The sequence below is a fragment of the Mesocricetus auratus genome, unplaced genomic scaffold (genome assembly GCF_017639785.1).
Source record: "Mesocricetus auratus isolate SY011 unplaced genomic scaffold, BCM_Maur_2.0 Super-Scaffold_100041, whole genome shotgun sequence".
NCBI classification, from domain to species: Eukaryota; Metazoa; Chordata; class Mammalia; order Rodentia; family Cricetidae; genus Mesocricetus; species Mesocricetus auratus.
In genome coordinates, this window is record NW_024429218.1 from 6,292,787 (window position 1) to 6,317,385 (window position 24,599).

At 48.1% G+C, this 24,599-nt stretch overlaps 1 protein-coding gene across 2 annotated transcripts in view; it reads right to left on the minus strand.

Annotated features, from left to right (window-relative positions):
• Smad1 (SMAD family member 1) overlaps window positions 1–23,179 on the minus strand; it is a 62,083-nt gene extending 38,904 nt beyond the window's left edge. The window contains exon 1 of one of the 2 annotated variants that reach the window (XM_005077731.4): window positions 23,025–23,179. The gene's annotated coding sequence lies outside the window, so the exon portion shown is untranslated. Of the gene's footprint in view, window positions 1–13,205; window positions 13,330–23,024 lie in introns of those variants that run through there. The other variant, XM_021231616.2, reaches the window with a different exon arrangement.
• Between the last annotated feature and the right edge of the window lie 1,420 nt (window positions 23,180–24,599).

Consider the following 24,599-nt stretch of genomic DNA (forward strand, 5'->3'; position numbering starts at 1 on the left):
TGTCAGACTCGCAGAGGCCGGGTAAATCCTAACCCTATAGAATTAGGTGCCCCCTCTGGGAGGGGGTCGGGCGGGTCACAGGAAGAAGGCTTCTGAACTCTCCCTTCTGAGGGGGCAGTGGAGAGGTGTTACGCAGGAGGAAGCACCCCAACTGTCAGTCTTGATCTCGGGGTCTCACCAGCTCCAGCGCTGCCTGGCACAGAGGCTTGAACAGATGGAGTCAAATACCAACACAGACTAGAAAAAGACAGAAGAACTAACTCCAGGAACTTCGGGAAGCTTCTCCAAAGAGGAAGCCTCAGACAGCCCACTGCAAAACAACAAGAGTGACAGACATTCTGAGCACTTCCTATCGCCCAGTTTAGTCTCACCAACAAACTCGGAAGAGACTTCCATTTCCTTCACTAGACACGAGGAAGAAAAACTGTGAAGTCAACTGTTTTGTTCCGTGCCCCTTGTCCATCTGTGGGAGACAGAACCAGGGTCCGAACCCCTTTCCCCAACTCTATTGCATGCACAGACTGCTGAAACCCGGTCCTAAACCGAGGCACTTAGCAGTGGGTCAGGACTCCTAAAGGGTCAGCCCACGTGGAGGTGGTAACAGCCAGAGCAGCAATGGCAGGGCTGGGAAGGACAGTGCCAGCACCTTCTGTGTCAGCCTGAGGACACAGGGAGGAGACTGGGCATCACCGGGAAGGGAAGCAGGCACTCTGCACACGCCACGCTTGGACCCACACCGTGGTCACCTGGACAGTCAAGGTCTGGATGTCACTTACAATAATCAAACCAAAAAGACCCCAAGCCTAGGAATATAAGCAAGACAGCCATAAAAAAGTACAGGCTTGACAACTCACCGTGTGCCTCTGGGAGCTGAGGCTTTCCCAGGTGCATGTCAAACAGGGAACACGCCTCACACAAGGAACTCAAAGATGACTTCGACCAGCTCGGCACCACAAGCAGATTTTTTCTGTCCCTTTTTGTACTCCCGGCCTTAGTTTATGTCAGAAGCTGAGCGGCCTTATCAATTTAAAGCGCAACATAAGACATGAGTCGGCACACAGATCTGCTTCCCTCCTGTGCAAACGCAAACATTTCCCACTGGCCAGAAGCAAAACAAAACACCCCCGGTCCGTCCTCAGCCACCTCGTCAGAAGCTAGACTTTCTTGCACAGAGTAGTCTAAACTGGAAAGAGGAAAAAAGATTCACACCAAGATTTCCATCAAAATTATTTATAATCGGAAGATCACCCACCGTGCGGCCTGCATCAGCTCTGAAGCTACGCTCAGCAGCCCTGTGAAAGCAAGTGGGTACAGAGGGCCATGTGAGTGTGCCTGCTGCTCACACACTAGAAATGCCGCCTATGTCCCCAAACTCCGCAAGCGGGGTACAGAGCGCCACGTGAGTGTGCCCACCATAACAGCTGCTGCTCACATACTAGAAATGTCCCCAAACTCTGCAAGTGGCCTTCACTGAAAAAGTTATTCATTGTGCAAATGCTTGCCGATTGAACGACAGAAACACACACACACACACACACACACACACACACACACACACACACACTTCAAGAGCTGAAGCTGCCTGTACTCTGTACTCAGAATCAGATGAGGTGAGGGCCAGGAGAGATGGCTCAGTAGTGAAGAGCTGCTTCTATTTTTGCAGAACCTGGAGTGTGGGTCCCAGCACCCACATCCCGGGGCTCAGAGCTGACACCTCCAGCTCAGGGATCCAATGCCTCTAGCCTCAAGCCTCTGTGTACGGCACTCACAAGCTTCCCCACACACATAACTGGACTGACAGCGTGACCCATCTCCAGAAATAATAAAAGGACAATTTAAAAATGCTCCTTGATTCAGAACGTCCTAGAAACTCTGTCGCAAGAAGGACTTCAACTGGTACCGCTAGAAGCCATGCCAAACATTACAACAGTCACCTATGAATGCTAACTTTGAAACTTGTGGGGTATTCTTTATCATTGAAGGGTGAAATTTAAACGACTCTTAATTGCTTCATAATTTGCTTTATATTAGAGGAAACAGAACCAGCCAATTGTACAATGGAGAGCTTCCTTATCCCTGCCTCATCTAGTAAAGAAACATGCAATTATTCAACTCCGTAAATATCGGCACCTGCATTTCCCTCAGAAAGTTGTGACAGTGACACGAGCTTGTATCTGAAGACACAGCTGAACCTCCCCACCTAGGAGTTCTGTGTCTATGGATTCAACCAACAGTGGATATTTTTTAAAAATGGATCTTGGGCAGGCAAGATGGCTCTGTGGGTCGTGGCCCACAATCTTGGCAATCGAGTTTGATCCCTGGAACTCATAAAAGCAGAAGGAGAAAACTGACTCCGCACAGATGTCCTCTGACGCATACACACAGAGCACGTGTGCCCACACACACACACACACACACATCCTGCAGATATGCACACAGTCATTCTTAAAATGCGCTGGCATGCAACATTCACACCTCTTTCCCCAACACCCTACTGAGTTGGGTGCTGTAAGTCATCACTGAGCAGCACAGGGAGATGGGCAGTTTCCAGGTTTCCTCGGAGCCCCGGGGCCCATCTCCACAGGCAGGCAGGCCTGAGGGACCTTTCACAAGAGCTGGAGAAGTGAGACAAACGAGGACCAGCACACAGGCCTCAGCTTGGGCAGTTCTAACCCTGACAGGAGACCAGTAGGCCAGACAAAAGGCACGACTCCGTGTGTACTGAGGGGAGAGTTGAAGTTTCCAGTAAGACAGTGTCAGAAGCTGACTGAGAAACCTAAAGTTGAAGGCTCACACTACCTTTAAAAAGTAACGGACAGGTAAGCGCTCAGCTATGCAGGAGGCTCATCTCGAACCGTTCCTTCCTGGTAACTAATGGCATAATGTCAGGGCCTAGCGATCAAGGGGACTGAGCCCAACAAAGGTACAGGGTATTAATTAACTTTGAAAATGCGTAACAGCTGCGTAGGGAGAGACCTAGTACCTGCAGGGGCGTGGCATGGGTACGTGGGAAGACTCAGGGGATAAGAGATGGTAGAAGGGGGGGGGGGGGCTCTCTCTCTCTTGAATCCTGGCCGAAGCTTGGAGATCACAGAGCGTTGACCGAGCGTCTAATGTAAGTGATTACTCTTTCCAAATAAATTATCTTGGACTCCCTTTCCCAATATCCGTTGTGTGGATCAGTCGCATCTTCACAGCTGAGTAGGATACTTAAGGAAAAACCTTTATAAAGAATTTGTCTGGTCCATATTTTTAAGGAAAAGTATTTTCTAGTAACTTAATAAATCAACCGGGCCTGTTTCCAGACTACATAGCGGCCACTGTTTTATACTGTGGGCACAGAGAGGCTTACAGGCCTACCTCGTTTGTTACTTTTAATATGAAATACCATCGTGCCTTAGACCCTGGACATCACGGCAGCACACACCCCTGAGAGGTCCACTGTATAGATCAGGGGTCCTCAACCTTTCAACGCTGTAACCTTACTACAATTCCTCACGTTGTGATGACCCCAGCCATAAAGCGATTTCGCTGCTTCTTCATAACGGTAAGTTTGCTACTGTTATGAACTGTAATGTAAATATGTGTGCTTTCTGATGGTCTCCTGCGAATAGGTCATTCGCCCAGGGGTCAGACCCATAGGTTGAGAACCACTGGTCATCAGTGAAATTCTGACTGACATGAGGGAAAGGAGCCGGCATCCAATTCACGGCCCAAGGAGAATTCTGCTTCCTCTGCGATAAGCAAACCAGAACGTCAGAGAGGAGAAGAGAGGAGCACAGCAGGGCCTACAATGTAACTTCCGTTATTCTAAAATGGATTTAAAAATATTTCGCTCCTCACACAGACACGATACCCTAACAGAAGACTAGATTCTGGAGAGTTAAAAGACAAAGGCTGCAAAGAAATTTTCTTCTTACAATCGTAGTGAGAGTAACATATTATAAAACATAAAAACATAATTCAGTAAAGTAGTACAATGAGGTTTTGTAGGGTTCCCCCCTGTGGTTTTTTTTGGGGGGGTAAAAATAAGAGAAGTCAAAAAACGGGTACAGCAAACCTTATGATCATTAGGCCTACATGAAACCAGGCTACTGGATTAATCAGAACCTCAGAAGACCAAATGGCTCAAAGCTTCCAATAAAGTTTCTTATTTTAAAAACCAGACTCTGGAACCCCCCATGGAATGGCCCAGCATAAGGACTTCCCAGAAACAGCCACACCCCCATCGCCCAGCAGACACCAGCTTTGGTAAATCAATCTTGTCAACCAGATTGAGTTAAGTACCTACAATAGTTACCCACACCTCTGGCCTGTCTGTCAGGGAGTTTCCAGAGAAGATAAGCTGAGGGTGGTAGGCGCCCTGCCCTGACTGTGGGCAGCCCTTCCTATAGGCTGGGGCCCCAGAAGGGCTGAAGGGGAGAGGGGAACGGTGAGGCAGAGTGATGTCAATCTCTGGGTTCCAAGCCTCCATTCTGAGATTGAACTAAGGCTATATATTATCTTTTTTTTTTTTAAGGGTAGATTGTATTAAAGACTGGCATATTTATCTCCCTCCCCCAACAAGCAGAAGAAAGCTGTCGGGTGGGGAAAGTTAAGGAGCATGGTTAGGCAGGCAGGAGAAAAGACAAGTTAAGATTGCTATACAGTTCAATGTCATTACCCAAACATAAAAATGAAGGTGGGCCTCACTAGTGTCAGAAAACACCTCCTAACTGAAATGCTATGATCTGGTTCCGTGGGATGGGAGGGGTCCATTCTGTGGGCAGAAACGGTGAACAAACACTACCTGCTCATTGCTCCCACTTAAAGCAGCAATCAGCTCTCAGTACTCCCGTCAGAGCGAGGGTCAGACACAGGCAAGTAAGACTTGCTGTCAACCAATAACAAAGAAATTCCAGAACAAGAGGAGATTGGGGGTTATACAACCTCAATATTCCTTCTGGTTTTTTAAAGTAACATTACACACACACACACACACACACACACACACACACACACACACACACAAACACACACACACGCACGCACGCACACACGCACACACACGCGTCACCTTGCTTATGCAGAGGTCAGAGGGCAGCTTCCAGCAGTTCCCCCCTTCCACCGTGGGTGGGGTGGGACTCTGGCTACCAGGCTTGGCAGCAAGTACCTTTACCTGCTGAGTCCTTTCTCTGGCCCCTGATGCATGTTTTCATTGACTTTATTTCACTGCCAGAAAGTTAAGCTAAAATGAACTTGTAGTCAAGCCCCAGGAAAAAAATATTTGTACAGAATTCCTATGTAAGAAAACGGTATGAACGAAGACACTCAGAGACCACAGGACTCTCAGCTGTTCCCGGTCAATCGCGGATTGATAGGTAGAGGATCTGGTTGACCTTGCTCTCACTTAAGAAAACGTTCTCTTTCCAGAGTTGGAGTCTCCCCCATTGGGGAGGGTGGCAGGCAGGGTCAGAAGAGCAAGCCCAGGAGGCAGAGAGTGCTCTCGGCTGGACCAGGTGCTTTTACTGTCCAAGCATTAACAGCCCTTTCCAGTCTCAGTGTGACAGGGCGGCAGGCCTGCCATATGGTCTCTGAGGAGTGTTGATTAGGTGGAAGATCTGGAAATCAGCAGAGTGTGAATCCCACATTACCACTTACAAACCGACAGAGGGCTGTGACACAGCAAATGACTTCAAAAGTAGTGTCCCCTTGATGAAAAATGACAAAGGGCCTGTGGATGTCACCACGATGGGGCTTCTCAGGACGCCGCTGTGGTTTACCTATTTAGATGATCAGGTGTGTATCTCAAAGTAGCTTGCTTGCATTAGGAAAGGCAACTCATTCTCCTCTCCTGCACACACAGACCCTTTCCCCGGCACACTGAGGCCCAAACGGGGCGCTGGCTCATGTCCCTTACACTCCCTAAGGGACAGAGTTTCAGGGTTTCTTTTTAATCTCCCTAGATAGTAATTACTTCTTTGGCTAAGGAAACTGATGCCAATTCAAAGTCTCCTTACTGTCCCCAACCTCAGCCATCACTTGAGTTTTCTTCATCTCCTTAACATTTCCCTAAACCCTTCTTAACCAGCTCAAAGGGACCTTGGACAGACCCAGGTCGCACAACCTCCCCTGAGAAAGCCCACCAAGTGAAATTCAGGAGAGACAGCTCATCTAACAACAACAACAACAAACAAACCACTATTTGAGCCATTATCTTGAACGGCAATTTTACAGACTGCAGCGAAGGCCAAACGGGACAAATCCCCCAAGTGCCCGGCAGTGCCCGAGTCCTCACAACAGAAACAGTGCAGTTAGGTGAGCCTGGAGACAGGGGGCTGCGTCTCACAGGCCCTCCCAGGGCCCGACCGTCTCAGCTTTACCCCGAGTTTGTCACTCCGGAACACACTGGACCCTCCACCTTAGCCAGCACTGACCGATACGCAAGTCCAGTTTGCCGCTGCACTTGGTGGTGGACAGCAGACAAGAGGCAGGTCTCTGTGAGTTCAAGGCCCGCCTGGTTTATCTCACAAGTTCCAGGCCAGCTAGGGGATACATAGTGAGACCCTGTCTCAAAAAAAAAAAAAAACGAAATAAAAAAAAAAGAGCAATGTTTTAAAAACCAAGGAAGTCAGTCGGGCGTTGGTGGCACACGCCTTTAATCCCAGCACTCGGGAGGCAGAGACAGGCGGATCTCTGTGAGTTCGAGACCAGCCTGGTCTACCAAGTGAGTTCCAGGACAGGCTCCAAAACAATACAGAGAAACCCTGTCTCGAAAAACCAAAAAATAAAAAATAAAAAAATAAAACCAAGGAAGTAAGAAACCCACAGACGCAGAGATCTGAGTACAGGGAGCAAAGGCATCCCTTTCCTTCCGACCCCCACTCCCAGCGTCGTTCACAACACGTGTCTGCTTCTCTGAACCTGCAGGTGCTGTTTGTAAGGGCGGCCACGTCTGTGAGGCACGCTGGTGTACCCGGAGCAGGCAGGACCGTATGAGCTCTGGCCCTATATTTAGATCCTTCAGCTCCACTCTTAATTGCATAATTGAATCAGGACCCTCTGGAAGGGAAACACATCCATGTCCATCACGGGCATCAAAGGAAACATCTTTACGAGTTATATCCTTTTGCAAACCAACATATGGTCTCACGCCTCTCTCCCAATTGTTGAACCCCTCCTGTGGGAAGAGCATGGAATTTTATTTCTTTTTATCACTTGAAAAAATCACTTCCCTCCTCATTCAGTCAAGCTGGGTGGAGGCCACTTCCTCCACAGGTGAGAGAAATAAAACTTGTTGCTTTGACATTGTCAGGAATTTTAACATTAACCGTTTACTTTACGTTTTCAAAATGGAAACAAAAGGCAGATTAAAACCAAAATTAGCCAGGGCCTATTATTCAGGCTTTCTTTTTCTTCTTCTTTTTCTTTTTGCCATTTTATGATAGTTTAAAAAAAAAAGAGTTCTTAACTTGAAACGGCTCCAACTGCTGCTCCCACTCTACAGTTGCTGTCCTCTGATTTCAGTTACTTTGGGACAGCACGCTGATGCCACCCCTGACCCAATAGGGCTGTTACAAGGGTTAAATGTGAACACATACCAAGATTGGTGTGGAAACAGTAGCATGCTGAAACATTTGAACATATCCCTTTAGAGGAGCAATCTGACAAGTGACACTCTTTGGATACTGCTTATATACGTAAAGTGAAGCCTGTTCATTTTCTCTTTGTTTAATTAAGTCCTAGCATTATCTTTAATGCTTATAAGAGAAGGAAGCTACCACAGTTATTTAATTCACCCTGCAAACACCAGGGATGCGCCAAGGACTACTGTAAGTACCGAGGCAAAGGTATTGTCTCCTGAAACCTGTGGACCCGTATTCCGGTGAGAAGGAAACCTCGCCGAGAACACGCCCTGACAGGAAACCCAGGAAGCAGGGCAAACACTGGGGCAAGCGCAGAAGCCGGCATCAATGTTGCCTGTAATGTTCCGAGAAAGCTAGGGGGTCCAAGATGGCTGGAGTGGAACGTGGATGGAGGGGCCAGAAGCAAACAGGGGACCAGCCTGACTTGAGAACTGTTGCAAGGTCTGAGTTCAAGGGGACACATCTGACGTGCAGTTTGACAGGGTTACTGAAGCCCGCTGGGCTGTGGCAGGCTGGAGGGGCAGGAGGGGGGGCTCTGAGCGGGAGAGTCTCAAGGTGGCAGCCATTAAGACATAGGTGTTACAGGCCTGGACCAGCGTGGGATGAACTCAGAAGCGATCAGATTCCATGAGTAAAGAGCCCTGCTGGTGCAAACAGAGGAAACGGCTTAACTTCAGAAGTATGGAACCGCGCACCGTGGTGGTCAGGAGACGGAGTACTGGAGGGGTAGTCTCAACCCTGAGAGGGGAGGAGATGACAGATGTGAGACCAGGGGTGAGTGACAGGGGGGAGGGAGTAGCGAGCCCGGCACAGCTGGTGAAAAACTGTCTGGAGGTAGCCGAGAATGAGAGGGTGCTGAGAGAAACCAGCCAGAGCTGAGAGAGCTAAAAACTAACACGGGTGAGTATCTGTGTTCATACCCTGCTCTAGAGAACAGATATATAGCAATACCAGATACAAACCCATTGGGAAACACGGTTATTACTAAAAATGAAAAAAAAAAGGATGCTAGAAATCAGTGTCTCTCCCATGAAACCCTTCAAAAACTCTACAAGAGACACAAAACAGCCTCTGTGCAGAGAGAGGGTGTGTTTCTGCAACCTTGTCAGAACGGACAAAACTGAACATGGGTGTCCAGTGACCTGTAGCTCTGAGCTGGAAGCCAGGGGTGCAGGAGCCAACCACTTCTTTTTACCAGATTCTTCTTTTCACATTTAGAACCCCAACAAAAAGAGCTGAAAGCAGGTGAAAGGTTCATTCTGCAAAGCCTTCAAAGAGCGTTGTGACCAACAGGTGCTACTATGGGTTTTTGCATGTGTAAAGTCGAAAGTAACTGAAGGACTGTTTGCACAGTCCGGGTAAGACTTTCACTTAACGGAGATCTTGGAAGAGGCACACAGCATCCCTGCGCCCCTCTCAGAAACCATGACTTGCCTCCACAAACGGAACAGGAGCAGGAATGAATTCTTTTTTAAAGCAATTCAACTAAATGATCAAAAATTCAATTTACAAGATGGTATGCTATTATGGAAAGTAAGCTTGTTTCCTGCTGGGTCCTATTCCCATCCGCAGCTCACCACCAATGTTCAACACATGCGATTGTCGACTATTACCAAGAAAAGGGGGAAATGGTCTCTATTACCCACGCATCTTCAACAGTAAACTATCTCTGCCTCTTTTCTAGACTAATTTGTGGAGATAAATTTTGGAGAGCCCCTGAAACAGGTGCTGAGCAAGCCAGACTTCCTTCTGCCACAGAGCAGCAGCAGCCCACGGTCGACTTTCCATACGTGGATGGATTGACCGATACACACCTGGTCGCTTCAGAGAGACCAGAATGGTAGCTTTGGTCCAATCGGTGAGAGTTCCTTCCACCTGAGAGCAAACAGAAGCGTTTTCCACTATATTTAGAAAAGCTAATCTTTACATCTAGGCAAGCACAGACCAAAAGGTTTACCTGTCTCATAAGCCGGGCCTTTCTGCCTTTCAAGTCTAGTCCTATCCAGAAAGCCCTGTAAAACTTACCGATCACAAAGACAGACCCACGGCAATGCCCTCAGCAAGGCTCGAGAACCCACTTCCCTCCGGTACCTGCTTGATTACTGGGCAGCTTTAGTGTCCACTAATCGATAACAAATTCTTGAAGGGCTCACCACCAACCCAAAGCAGAGGAAAGGAAAGAAGCCTGAAGAATTCCCCCACCACCAGGCTTGCAAGGGTGAGCGTGGAGGGGAGGAAGCATGAACCACACCACACAGAAACTGGGAGACAGGTACAGGACATTGTCTGTTTACCTACCAAGGAACACACACGTGCCAACGCTGGTTTTTCCTTCGCTGCTATACCTCTCCTTTGTATCCTAAGCTATGTGGCCGCCTTACGATGGGAATCCAAAAGACACTGAGGAACCCTCGACCAGCCACAAGCACCAACTCCCTTCACCCCAATGGGAGCCTTGTAAGGTCTGCATTACTTTAGAGGCTGTAAAACCAAGACCCAATGGCCAGTGGGCCAAGGGAACTCAATGAGGCCACCCAGCCACTCCCTGCTTCCTGAACAATAATCCCCCGACTTGTCTGATGCATTAAGTGTAAGGATTTGTCTAGTATTTTATTTTAATTCCTCCAACTCCTTCCCTTAACTTACTTCTGTTGCTACTGTCTTCCTTCTAGGTATGCCCCCATCTTAGAACACAGACAAATCACAGGTTTTTATCGGGATGGCCATAGCAAAATTCACTTCACTTGAAGGACCTACAGAACTTTGAGTACCGTGAAGCAAGATGGGAACTTCGCACCCACAGCCCACATGGAGGCTCCACTCTGGGGAGCTCTTTCTTAGCTGTCTGTGGGATGCTAAACTCATTTTCTGGGCTGACCATGAGGCAGCAGGTAGAGTGAGCGCTGCCACTTACGAGGCCCTGAGTTCCATTTCTGGGGCCCACATTCGAAAGGAGGTAACTGACTCCTGAAGGTTGTCCTGACTTTCAAATGTGCACCATGACACACACCTGCCCCTACCTAGACACACATACACATGCACAGATGTGACTAATAAATGTGATTGAAATGTTCTATCTTCAAGGTCTTTTATTAGAAACATAAAATAATGCAAAAACAAACTACTTGGCCGATGTCTCATTCTTGGGGTAATACTTTTCCAACTGAGCAGGAACAGAGATGAAGAAAACTTAGCCAAGAACTTTTTCAAGCATCTTATTTTAGCAAAGATGAAAATACTACAACAGTCATGGCACAGCCTAGCACACAGCTGCAACGGTCCCCGTGCTGTGTGGACTCTGAAGAAGGGGGTGGAGTGAAGAGTGGAGGGACAGACAAAGCAGACGCAGACGTGGCAGACACACTAGCAGTGACATCACCTCTGTCACCCTCCCGCAGGGTGACATGCCCTGCTCTGTCACACCTCGCCTCCTTGTCTTTATGCGATCGAAGCACCTCAGGCCTCAGCAGCTTTCCTCTGCTGCATCGAGTTTCTGGCTCCTGCTAGGACACAGGGAATGATGTCTGTGTCACACACGCGCGCGCGCACACACACACACACACACACCCTTTCTCTTTAGTAGGAGTATGTGTGTGCTCATGAGTGCAGTCCCTGAAAAGGCCAGTAGAGGGCCTTGGATTCCCCTGGAGTACAAGCTGCAGGTGACCGAATTGCCTGATGCAAACGCTAGGAACCTAATGTGTGTACTCTGCCAAGAGCAGCAAGTGCTCTCAACAGCTGAACCATCTCCCCAGCCCGCATCCCTTCTAGCTCTTCTCTCCCCAAAGAAAAACAGAGCAAGAGTCCTCGGTGTTTAACAGATCTGCTTCAACACTTCCGGGGCCCTGCTACACCCCACCACCAGATCCCAAGCATGAAAGCCACTCATGGTCCATACCCACCAAGGCACTTACAACATAACCTGACAGATTTCCTAACATGTTTTCAAAACCTTCAACATGGGAAAATGCACTCAGCACACGGCCAGTGTGCCTGGCCGGCACCTGCTTCCACACAGAGATCATGAAGACACCCTGCATACCCTCAAGGAACTCAGGCTAACGAGATAACTGAAGTAAAAGGTATTACAACAGAGGCCAGACTAGACAAGCAGGTCTGTGCTGTTCCTCAGGGTTACAAGCACCTTACTCCCAGTCCCTATATTTATGACCCTTTATCCCAACTTTATCACACTGAATAAGATATGCATTAAGTATAAATATATATTTTAGGCATCCAGGAACTTGCTGGAGAATTAACTAAGGGAGAAAAGGAGGCTGGCAGGAACGACTTTCCCAGACAGGCCAGAGAGCCCAGATGGACTGGATGCTGGCCTGAACACCTGGTGGCCTGAGCTCAGTCTCCCGGAGCCACGAGTCGGAAGGGGAGACCCAAGTCTTTCATGTTGTCCTCTGACCTCCATAGACACAGCATGGTGTGCACACATGAACGCAGACACACATACACTAAGTAAATAGTAAATTTACAACACCCTACCAATTGGATCCAACTTCCTTCCCAGTCCCTTCATTTTTAGAGATTACCCCAAGCATACACGAACTGCCTTTAAACTCAGCTACAAAATATTAACACCAGCTTGCTATCCAGCCTTTCATATTACTATAGGGCCATCGTGCCAACAAGATTGTCCCCTCGGGTAGAAACTCCACACTTTTCTGTCCCTCTCAAACCACACAGTCTTGTAGGCACCTTGTGTTTGCTGAGTTGGTTAACACGGACTTAAAACCCAAATCCCAACACCAGATGTGCCCCTCTCCTGGAACACAGACCATCTCACCCCACGCGATCTGACGGCTCTGGCTGAGCACAAATAGATGCTATCCAGCTTTTTGTGCCCATCATCTAGATGATAAGTTCACTTCTTTTTAGTTAGCAAAAACACATTTAAAAACCTATCAAACATTCTCTCAAGCTTGAACAAACTAAACAGGAACTAACTACACACAACAGGGGAAGCATCGAGGTTGTTACTAATCCCTCCAGACTGCAGAGCCAGCAAGGGCCGTCAACAACACAGGAAGCGGCAAGAGAAGACACAGTAAGCACACACCACCGACTCCTGCGCTTTTAAGAAGGGGTCATGTCTAATTTCTACAGAGCTCTTTTATTTCCCATCAAGAAAAGCTACTGGACCAGGGAGACGGCTCCGTGGGTAGAAACACTTGCCCGGCAGACTTGAAGGTTTGAATTTGATCCCTGGAACCACGTACAAAGCCAGGTGTGGCGTGGGCATCTAGAAGGCCTCTCCAACGGCGACCGGAGAGGAGGAGACAGAACCCCCTCAAGGCTCACATTGCCTCAAGGCTCACAGACTGGAGTAAGCAGAGCAGAGAGAGAGACAATAATGCCTCAAACAAGGTGGAAAGGTGAGGGCTGAGTCCCAAAAGCTGTACACACACACACACACACACACACACACAGCCACTATATCTAATAGAATTAACACTGAAACAGTCCTTCTTCCCACCCAACTTAGCTCAAAGTGCTTTCGTGACCAAATGCATACCAATTCAGGGAATCCCCTCCTAGTCACTCATGGTTGGTTCGGAAGGGACTTACAGGATGCTGACAGGATGGTTGCGGGCAGAGCAAGGAGTCTACAAGTGAGACATGCAAGCTTTCCTCTCCACCTTGGGACTATTTTCAGGCAATTTAAAGGGACATCTATGGTGAGAAAACAGACAAATCCTGTCTCGCAGCTACCCACGAGCCTTATACCAGATGCCGAGGCAAGATGGGATTTGATTCAGGTGGTCAGGGTCTCACCCCTCATCAGCAGACCTCCTTTCCGGGCAGCGTTATGAAAAGCCTTCTAAGACCCCTGACCACTGTAATCCGCAACAGAAAATCAGGAGACTAAACCTGGGTGCACTTTTAACTTCAGAAGAGGTTTTCCTGCGCCGGGCAACTTCTCTCACATTGACTCTTCATAAGCTCGTCCGCCTTGTTAACCAAAGCCATATCCCAAGACATCACCATGTCTCACATGATTAAGCGTACGCACAGGCAGGAGATGTCCGGGGCACTTCAGAATGTCCTAGGGAAGACCAGTGTCTTCGAGGCTCATTAACCCTGCCAGTTGACTGAGCACTGTGCATGAGCAAGAGGCCTGCCTGCCAGGGCCAGAAATGTTCATTCTAGTTAGGTGACCCCTGACCCCAAGGAGGGAAGCAGGCCATTATGGAGGAAGCAGGTGGAGCTTCCATGTATCTTACACTCCCTGCAACTCCTGGTTCCCGAAAGTTTGCTCGGAAACACTGGGTCCCTTTCCTTCAACCCCAGTGCTGCCAGACAGACACATTCTCATCCACATGGAGAAACTCACTGTGGTCCAAGACGAGACACTGCTGCCCTCCCTCCCAGGGACCAGCTGGCGCAGGGCACATTCTCCGGCCTGTTTCCTTGTGAATTACTCGCTCATTTTTCCCCAAGTTTTTTCTCGTAGGGCATTGTTTCCTGCTGTGTGTGGAAGGTCACAGCAGCAAGGTCAAGACACCTATGAGCATTCAGGTGTGCTGTTTATATACAAATCAGTGGTTTTTACAGCAGAATGTTAATGAGAGCATGCTGCAGCCAGCCCAGCCCAGATAAAGGGGTGCTGGGGTCAGCAGATAAAGGGGTGCTGGGGTCAGGGGTCTAAAGGCCTAAGGGACTGCAGAAGAGCAGGCAGCAGGAATCTTGGAGAAAGACGGGGTGAGATGACAAAGTCTGGAAATTTGAACCTAAAGCATCTCCCGGACAGTTTGTAGTGACGGTTTTTAGAAAGCAGGGTAACAGAACTCAGGGATGAATCCCTCTAAAGACCTAGGGAAGTTACTTAAATCGCGCAGAGGCTTTAAAAATTAGTACCCTGAATTTATCCATGCCGTTTTCAGCTGGCACAACACCTGGATTAAATAGCCGCGTCTTCTGTTTGTTTGGTCTTTATGCATCATTCCTTAGTGTTAACTTTTTTCCCACTCCGACAACACACACTTACTCTGGGACTAGCCGGGATTCTTACCGTGTCAGATGGAAAGAAGGATGGATTGCAACATTCTGGGGGACTGCAGAGAGCTCTCTGGATGTGGTTCCAAGGGACAAAACCAGAGAAAAGCTTTATGGACACGGCAAGTGTCACGTCAACCAGTGTGAACCACATTGTAACTAGTTTTCCAAAAGTTACAATGTGAGCAAGTTTGGGGCATGATGTTAAGCAGGCAACTAGTTCCCTGCCACAGCCAGAGGGCCAGCACTTCTTGTATAACCTGATTCCCGGTCAGAATCACAGGGGTCAGCATTTGTCATCTGTGCTTCAGATTATAATCACACTGTCTTTAACTGTTGTCCCTTAGTCTCTCCAACCTCTCTATATAAAGTCTCATATTAAAAAAAACATAAGGGACTAGCAGGAGTATCAGAATCTATTTCTCATTTCTTAATATACTCATTCTCTCCACAACTACACTTATCACACCTTGTTCCCTCAAGCACAAGTGACAGGCATGCCCTGTCTCGGACCCTCCTCTGGACTCGACTCACCGAGTCATGGCTTCTCCGTTCCTACATCTTTCTCTCAGCTGCTTATTGTGACTACTTCAGACATGCCTCTTGCGAATTCCTAGGCATGAGCTTGGATGGAAAAGTGAATCTGTGCTGTCTCTTGTCCTTGGTTCTCTCTGGGTGCACAGAGGACGTCTAGAGAGACACGCCCCTCATCTTGCACTAAAAGACCCCACATAAAGCTGAGTTCTACATCTCTAACTTACCTACAAAACCTAACCAGGCATCCCACTGGAAATCCACACATCAATTCTAATGTGTCACCTGTATACAGGCCTGGTCCCCCACTACCATGCAACGGCTACGTCAGTTTCCCTGCCAGAGGCTCGGAGTTTCAGGTCATCTCTGGCATCTTTCTTGTAATTCCACAGCCATGCAATGGCCAAATCTTCATTAGTTTGTTCTTACTGTTCTTTACCATTTTATCAAAAATTATCATCATATAAGAGAAAGCTTTAAAAAGAAAAAAATGCTGTGTCCAGCATCTACTGACCCCAATTCTAAACTTGTGTCCGAGTCTTTTCAGTGACTTCCAAGGCTTCTGCATCCTGGCATACTACAAGCCCCCAAAAGTGTTCACCTCAACTTCTGCGCATCTCCGTCCTATTCCGTTAGGGATGCCCACCGAGGTCAGGCAGGCCGGCCCACCAGTGGGTAAGTCTGTGCTGCTCAATTTGATAGCCGCATACTGCTAATGTGAACACTGACGCCAAGCTAACAGACAGGAAAAATGGCCGTATCTCGATTGCGCTGGCCACAGTCAGCGCCCGACAGTCACCGATGCCTATGGCTCTGGGTGGCGGACACAGGACACCTGCACCACAGCAGAATTTCCATTGGACAGGGCTGCTACAGGGTCACTTACTCTGGTCGCTACCGACACAAGCCCTGTCCACAGGAGTCCTCCATGAGTCATGAGACTAAAGCCTAGATTGCTCTGTAACAATTCTTACAGTGCTTTTTCTTTCATTTTTATGTGTCTTCTCATGCATTAATATAACTCTTAAAACTTAAAAAAAATTCATAGGTGAATGAAACATACACTATGATACTACACCAAAAATATCACCAAATAAGTGACTTAAATAAATCATTTATTTAAATAACCCTCTTCCATTAAAAGTCTTCTTTCAATCTAAACAAAAGACCTTACATTTAACTAAAGAATAACTTAATTTAATACCTAATTATAGCAGTTCAAGATAATCAGCCATCCTTTTTTTCTTGTGGTGTCTGAAACGGAAAGGAAAAATAGCTGTACAGGTCTGAAACACTTCTATTCTGCATATACATAAGGAAACCACGGGCAGACAAACAGAGTTTGAATAACTATCCCCTAAGACTATCTGAGACAGTAAGAAAAAAAAATACAGCACAGTTGCAGTAAAATTAAGGAAAACTGTCAATAAAGCATTCAAAACTTCAGTATAAAAACATGTTTCTAAATCAGCAAGTATCCCTTTTCCATCTCTTTCACAAACATGACCGTGAACATCCTTTGACATCCCTGAGCCAGGAAACATACGGATATTTAATTGATGGACATATGTGTCATGCGCCCTTTCTTTCAATGCAGGCGTGTCTCTAACAACAACACAAATCAGAAGAGGAGGAGGAGGAGGAGGAAAGAGAAACCACCACCACCCATCTTCTTTTCAGACACTTGGAAGCAGGCAGAGATGAGATGGAGGAGAATCAACAGGCAAGGACTCCAGGAGCCCGAGAGGGCTGACGCTTTCTTCTTAGGAGGCAATCCTTTCTCAAACTGTTGCCGGTTTATAATGAAAAGTGCACAGCTGAGCGGCTACACTGTCCAAATATGGCAGCTCCCAGTGCCTCCTCCAAAACCGACGTAGTCCCTGGGATTGAACCGTTTGTGAAAGTTTCTGCTCTTCCCAAGGGAACGATAGCATCCTTTATGCAAATGAACACCCTGGACATCCTGCTCATCTCGGCAAACAGGCCAGCAAGGGCCCCCAGTGCTGTCTTGTGGAGTACCTATGCCCCATCTCAGCACACACCTAGGTTACGGTTTGGATCTGAAGTGGTTACAGCATCGTGCTTTCCTTAGAGAAGCAGCTGCAGTAGGCGAAAACTACTTGGTATGTTCTTGCTACAAATCACATCCCTGATGACCAGATTACAGTACTTCTACCACCAGATACGGCCAAAAAAGAAAACAGTGAAAAGACCACATTTCATGACAGACGTCCCTGTTTCCAAAACACACCCTACAGTCCTGGTACCAGAATTGTAAGACCACGCATAGAAATACCAAGAGCATCACCAATCTCAACATCATCCTGACTTAAACTTCCTCCATCCTTTCACAGCTAAATTACCCCTTTTCTTCCCAGACCTTTTCAACCGTCTCCCTGCTACCCACCTAGCCCCTTAAAGACCCCAAACTTCACCTTCTGTGAGGGAGTGTACTGTTCTTGAGAGTCAAGAGGGGCTTCCTGTATTTCTCGGTATGTCACAGCTGTCTGATACAATGTGAACTTTGGTCACCCATTTCTAATAAGATCTCATTGATTAAATCAGGTATAAGGCTTTTCTTCTCAGTTTCTACAATGAAAAAAATCAATTTTAATCTGTAAAAAGCAAACATTTCTCTACGGTTGTCAGATTTAATTGCTACTTAGCTCAAAAAAAGTGTTAGGTATAAAACATCAATATCATGCCCCCCCCAATTCTTCTTTCTTCCCCTCCCCAAATGATCCAGGATGTGCTCAGCCCAATGCCTCAGGAACAGAGTATAACAGGAAATAACAGATAAGTGAACCCTCAATCCTCAGAGGACCAGGTCTGGCTTTCTGTTTCAATCAGTTAGATGGGAAATAGCACACAAGCCAGGTAATTTCTCTTGGCCTCAGATTGCCCAACCTGGTAGGAGCAATTGGATTAGAAACCTTTTAAAGCAATGTTTAACAATGAGCATCTTTAGTCTCTAACGCCCTTGGCAAGGTACACATCAACATTTCTGGATAGGAAGATAGGAGTGAAAGGCTGTCAGAACCATGCTTCCTTCAGACTCACAAACTCTTCCCCCAAAAAAGCTAAGAGCACGTGAGTAGTGAGACTTCCTACAAAAGCTGTCCCCACGGAATTTGCAATGAACTAGTCTTACCTCAGTGCTGGGGCTAACTGCTCAAGGGAAGCAGAGCTGGACTACCACACTTTCCTCAACAGCATCATCAGGAATCACACAGAAAAGCAGGGAGACAGCTGACCGGACTTGTAAATGCCTTACTGACAGACCTCAAGTCATAGGCTGCTCAGATAAGCACGAGCTTCAGTTTCTCTCCTTTAAACAGGGGTGACGGAGACAGCATCCCCAAAACAAAGCATGACATAGAATGAATTTGTCTAAGGGCCTTGAGAGTAAAAGCAGAGTCATGTACACACTGAAAAAGCAAAGCCTACCGGGTATTCCAAATCCCTGCTTAACTGAACCCGAGTCTCAAAAACAAACAAAAACAAATATCCCCCCAAAAAACAAACAACAAAAAAAAATGGGCAACATGTGTAACCAAACATTAACTCAAGATCAGAGGCATAATGAATCCAAGGTATTCCCGGCAGCCCCTGGTGACTTCACGGAGGCTTTGGACTGCAACACGCCACAGCTTTGCCTGTCCTCGTGCCGTGGTAACACTGAGGGCAATCCTTCAGTACAGATGCATGCGAGAGTGTCATATGCTATGAACCTGGGGGGGGAGGGCACGCTTGTGTTTTACTATAGACAGCAACTTTTCAACTCTTCCAGAGCTGCAAAGCCGTGGTATAGCGGGAAGGCTCAGAGGGGAAGGGTGCCTGCTGCCAACCCTGACGGCCTGAGTTTGGTCCCTGAGAGAAGGGGAACAGACTCCAGCGGGCTGCCCTTAACCTCACAGGTCTTGCACCCGTCCCCTACACACACAAGTAAATGGTTTTTTTGAAAGTAATATTTTAATTATGAAAAACAAAGACTTTCAATGTTTTCCTACACTAACCTGTATTAGATTAGTATCCCTGGAATGTGTTATGTTAGAATGCTCAATTCTAAAAATTGATATTCGAGTGGCTGATTTGAATTCTGTAAAACACATTTCTGCTATTTTACACCACATAATTAGGTTGAAGTGGCATTCTCAGCATTGACGATTATAAAATCAAAGTATGGATCTACTATGAAGAAACCCGAAGGGGCTCCATGCCCTATACTATTAAATACCCAGCAAATCTTAATGTAAAATAAGCAAGAGGAAAATTCCGTTTCCTCTTTAGCAGGTGGTAAAATTGTATGTATACCAAAGAATCATCTTTCAATAAATTTAAAATGTAGCTCTCTCCTTCTGCCGTGCAGGTCCTAGGCCACACTCAGGTGGTCAGTCTTACTGACACACTGAATCATTCCACCGGCCTTTAGTAATGCACATCTCTTCATGAGTGTATCAGTAAGTATGCGATCTGCAAACCTGCTTCATATACCTGTATACTCAGGGTCACGGATAAATTTCTTGGGCAAGAAGGGAGTTCGAGGGGAAGAGAGTTTAAGAGGCCCCGTTCTAAGCAGAAAACAAACAAAACAGTTAAGATTGAGGCTCAGGGAGGAGTCAGGTTGCTTAACTCATATTCCTGCTTAGACTGTAAACCATAACTTGTTAGCTGTGCAGCCAAAAGCAACACACTCACTCTGCCTCGGTTTCTTTACCTGTGAGATGGAGATGGAGAGAGGTCCCAGGCTTAGGTAATTTATAGCCACTATAAACAATGCTGGCACACAGTAAAAACTCAGAAAGAAAGGGGGAAAAATCTATAATAATTTCCATTTACGAATGACAAATAAGATCTGCTGAAAAGCCATTTTACCCAGCTTCGTCACTTTCAAACTACATGTCTGAAAAACAGTTATTTGTACAGGGGAAAGGTCGTGGGCCATTCTTTAGATTCTAGAGTCTAGAACTTTCTGTGAGAATGAAACTGTCCCATACACATTCCATTCAACATGGCAGTCGCATACGGCTACTTGAAGGCTGGGTGGTACGGACAACATGGTATCTTAAATTATGATTAATTACACAGACAAGGCTACTTCTACCTTATCAGACAGCATGTCTAAATTGAATAGTTTTATAAAAATAAAAACTTAAGCAAAAGTGAGGATCTCCCCGCCCCCTTGAGTTGCTGTTATGTTTTCAGTGGAAATCTGGTAGCTATGACCTGGTACAGCAATAACACGCTGACGCACATATCAATACAGTGCAAGCTCAAAGCTAGTAAATGATCAGAAACAAGAGTGTGTAAGCCTCTGCTATTTTAGAAGACCCAGAAGGTCAAGTTAAACACACATGAGCATGCCTTGATACACAAGTCAGAACTGCAAAGCCCCTCTCCCCCACCCCAACGCATCAACTTCAGATTTCTCTTCTCCCCCTCAGGAATCACAATTCAGAAGGTTGCTTCTGCTTTTAGAGACACTAGGGTCCTTGACCATGTCCCTTTCCATTATAAACAAAACCCATGTACCACCCGGATCTGAAGCATAACGCCAGGCTCCTGCTCAGCTGCCCCTGTAATACGGTTTAATTATGATGACTGAACTAACAGGCTGACATCATAGACTTTTACAGGCTGACCCCATGTCATCCTGATGTATCATTTTGCACCAGCTCAGTGCTGTAAATCAATTTAAGATCTCAGGCAGGTTGAAAAGGCTGGTAATGACGCTCTCTCTGCCTCTCTGGAGACTGCATTATACACAACTTACATTATTTATAAAGTCTCAGCGATGCCTCCATTAGCCTTGTAAGACCACACAAATGAGATCTTTTAGACACACACAACTTGGCCTTGATTATGTAGGCTACTGCAGCTTAAATATGCTCATCTAATTACATCAGGCTTTATTCTTCTTCCAACCTACCCACATTACTCCACTTTATCTTGAGGCCAGTGTCGCTGGAAATCAAGATCAAACGCAGAAATTTCGTTTTTAACTAGCATGTGTAGCTGGGGACCTAGATTTATTTCCTCTTGATGCTCATATGAACTTACCAGGAAAAGAATTGAAATTCCAAGATGAACAAAGTTATTAGCATTTTTAATTGCCTAAAAAAAAACTGTCATTCTTCCAAAACATAAAGCCTATCCTCTCCCGCCGGGCACGCAGGTAGAGAGGATGCTGTAAAGGAAGAATGCATTTGGTTACTACCTACGGCTGCCGGGGTCAAAACTAAACCAAGGACAAATCCCCAGCCTCCGAAGAAACCTGATCCTCCTCCCGAGTCTCTCGAATCCCACCCCCAGAAAAGTCACCTCTCGAGACCGGTTTACAGCTTCCTAAAAACTGCAGAATTACACAAATGGCACACCACCTTCACGGAAATATCGCTTAACTGAAAATGAGGGAAGCAGGGCGAACACGTTAAGTCAGCACAGCCTACTTAGGCCTGGCACCTCCGTCACAGTGACAATGCTACAAAAAAAAATTATTTTCACCAACTGAAAACACTGAGCGAGTAAACATCGCCTCTGCCTCAACTCTGTGGATGGTTCCAGCACAGCTCATCTGCTTCCGGTACAACGTAGAGTGGTAATTACAAACAAGAGGAAAAATGAACCTGTCAGGGGGCAGTGTCCCCATCGTGCTGAGGTGTGGGCACGTTACCCACCGCAGGCCCGGGGAGGGAGAGACGCTGTCTGTGTGCAGCTCAGGCTGTGATTTCGCCCCGCAACGGGGAGGGCGTTACACACGCCAAGCAACTCCCCACGGGTCCGTGCTCTGAAAACTTCAGATGTCACCCAAGAAGCCCAGAGAGGGCGGAGAGAGGGGCCCGGGGTGGCTGGCCCAGGCTGGGGCTTTCGGATGGAAAGCTCTCGGCTGGGTAGTCTCGTACCCTGCACCGTGCATTCAGAAAACCTGCGTGCGCCTCCGCATCAACAAGATCGGCAGCCACCGCAGTACGGAGACGCGGTCGGCGACGGTCCCCGCGGGCTCCCCGGCCCCTCGGGGACCGAGACGCGGTGCCCGCAGCCCTCGCACGCAGCCCGCAGAGCGGCCGCCCAGGCCCCGCGCTCGCTCGCACGCACGCCCACCGCCCCCGCCTCGCGACCGAAACACTAACAAAAGACGCTCGCTCGGGACGGGAACAGTTGTTCCCGGCTCTCGGAACGCGCGGTGAAGCAATCGAATCCGGGAAAGGGAAAGGAATGAGGCGACACTGGGCGACGCAGGGGGTGTAGGCGGAAGGAGGCGGGAGGGAGGGGGAGAAGGGGAAAAAAAAAGACGCGAGGCCGCCAGACCTTTGAATAAATCGGAGGGAACTGTGCTGCGAACTTTCCTTAACCTCGACCTCCCCCCCCCCGCGCCCCGAGACGGCGTGGGGACCCCCGAGGGGTGCGCGCACCCATCCAGGGCGACCCCAGCGGAGCGCGGCGCTGTCCCAGCGAGGGGCTGCAGGCCGGGGAGGGGACACAATGGGGCTGCGGCCCGATGCGGACCGGGGTCCCCGGAGAGCCGGGCACGCCCGACAAAGACCCGGAGGGACGGGAGAAGGAGGTCGGGCGGCAGGTTCGCGGCCGGCCGCAAGGCGCCATCATGGGGGGGAGGGGGGAGCCGCCGTCCCGGAGCTCGTCCCGGGTCGCCCCCTGCGCGGGTCCCGGGGCACGTCCCGGGTCCTCTCCGGAGCACGTCCCGGATCGCGCCTGGAGCCGGCTCCACGTCCCCCCCCCTCCCCGCCGCCCCCCAGAGCCCTCCCGGGTCCCCCTGGAGCTGGTCCCTGTCCCGGTGCGCCCCGCGCGGCGCAGGACAAGTCCCCCCTCTCGAGTCAGCCCCGGTACGCCCGGCTTTACCGGCTCGGCGGCGCGCCCATCGGCGGGGACGCACGAGACCGGGCGCCGGGTCCCGCGCTCCGCTCCGCTCGGCTCCGCTCCTGGCCGCCGTCCCCGAGCCTCGGCCCTGGCCTCGCCGCGGCGCGCCCGCTCGCTCCCGGAGCCTGGATTGATCTGGTCGCGCTGGCGTCAGGCAGTCGGAACCGCCCAGCCTCCACAGCCCGCCTGCCAATACCCGGCTCCCAACCCGCCCGCCGCTCGCCCTCGCTCGCACGCGCACCGCGCGCGCCCGCTGCCGCCTAGGGATCCTCTCCAAATTCCCGGCCCGCGCGATCCCTGCCTCCTGCTCTCCGGTCCCTGCCTAGCTGCCAGTCAAGTTCCAAAGCCTGTGTTTATTTTCGGAAATGTTCTCGAACACGACCACCGGGCCCACCCAATAGTCCTACAAACGCCTTTTAATGACCCTACAATCACTGACCCAGTGATTTACAGGCCCTCCAAATGGCATATGCCCCAAACTGGGTGACCTGTTAAAAGCACTGCTATGGCTTAACACGAACCTCACTCTAGGTAGATGCATTTGCTTCCAGTTTGTACCCTTGCTGCGTCAAGTGACAGAAGCCATTTGTATGTTTGATACAAGGTCTCTCGTAACCCAGAAAGACCTCGAACCCGCTTTGTAGGGGGAAAAGACCTTGAACTTCTGCTCCTCGTCCTGAGTACCGCACGACCACACGCCTTTATTTATAAGGTTCTAAGGATCAGACCCATGGCCGCAAGCATGCTAGGCAATAGAGCTTCACCCCAGCCCTTTCTGCTTGCTCGCTTGCTTGCTTGTTTTGTGACAGGGTTTCGCTGTATAGCCCAGGCTGGCCTTGAACTGGGAAATATCCTTTTAGTGCTGTAAATTTTTGGTGCAACCTTTTAGATGCCCTGCTCTCCCAAAACAGCAACAACAACACAAATGGACTCACATCTTCCTGATCTGTTCAAACACCAAAAGTTCCTTCTAGAAACAATCAACTTTTCTCTTGGTCAGTTTCTGGAAGCGGGCATGAAATCTTGGACATTTATCATAATGTTGAGTTATGTTCAGAGAAGAACTATTCTAGGAGTAAATAAATGCCCCACAAACCAAAAAAAGGGAAAAAATAATTACCAGCAATATAAAGAAAATACCAAAGGCCACTACAAATTAATGATACTCTCCAATTATTCCTGTACCTTTACATGCCTAGCATTCCACTTAAAATTCTTATTAATTATTTAAGTATTATATCTGTATTCCATATTTAATTATTCAAAGGAAATGCAACAAATTCCATAAACCCATAAAATGCCATTTATAAATTATACATAAGAATATTTCTGCTAATTAAATTTCTTTCTTCATTAAACTATTTGAGCACTTACTGGTCAATTCTTGGATCTCATCTTGTTTTCCTTAAAAGCAGCATTTGATGTAGTTGTTTGTTCTCTGGTCCCTTATGCAACAGCTGGACTGAGCCTGGTTAAATGCTACCCGGAGTCACTCCCCTAGCTTCTACAGAACCTCTTTTGATGAAAAGAATGGGGTATATCCATACACAGGAACAC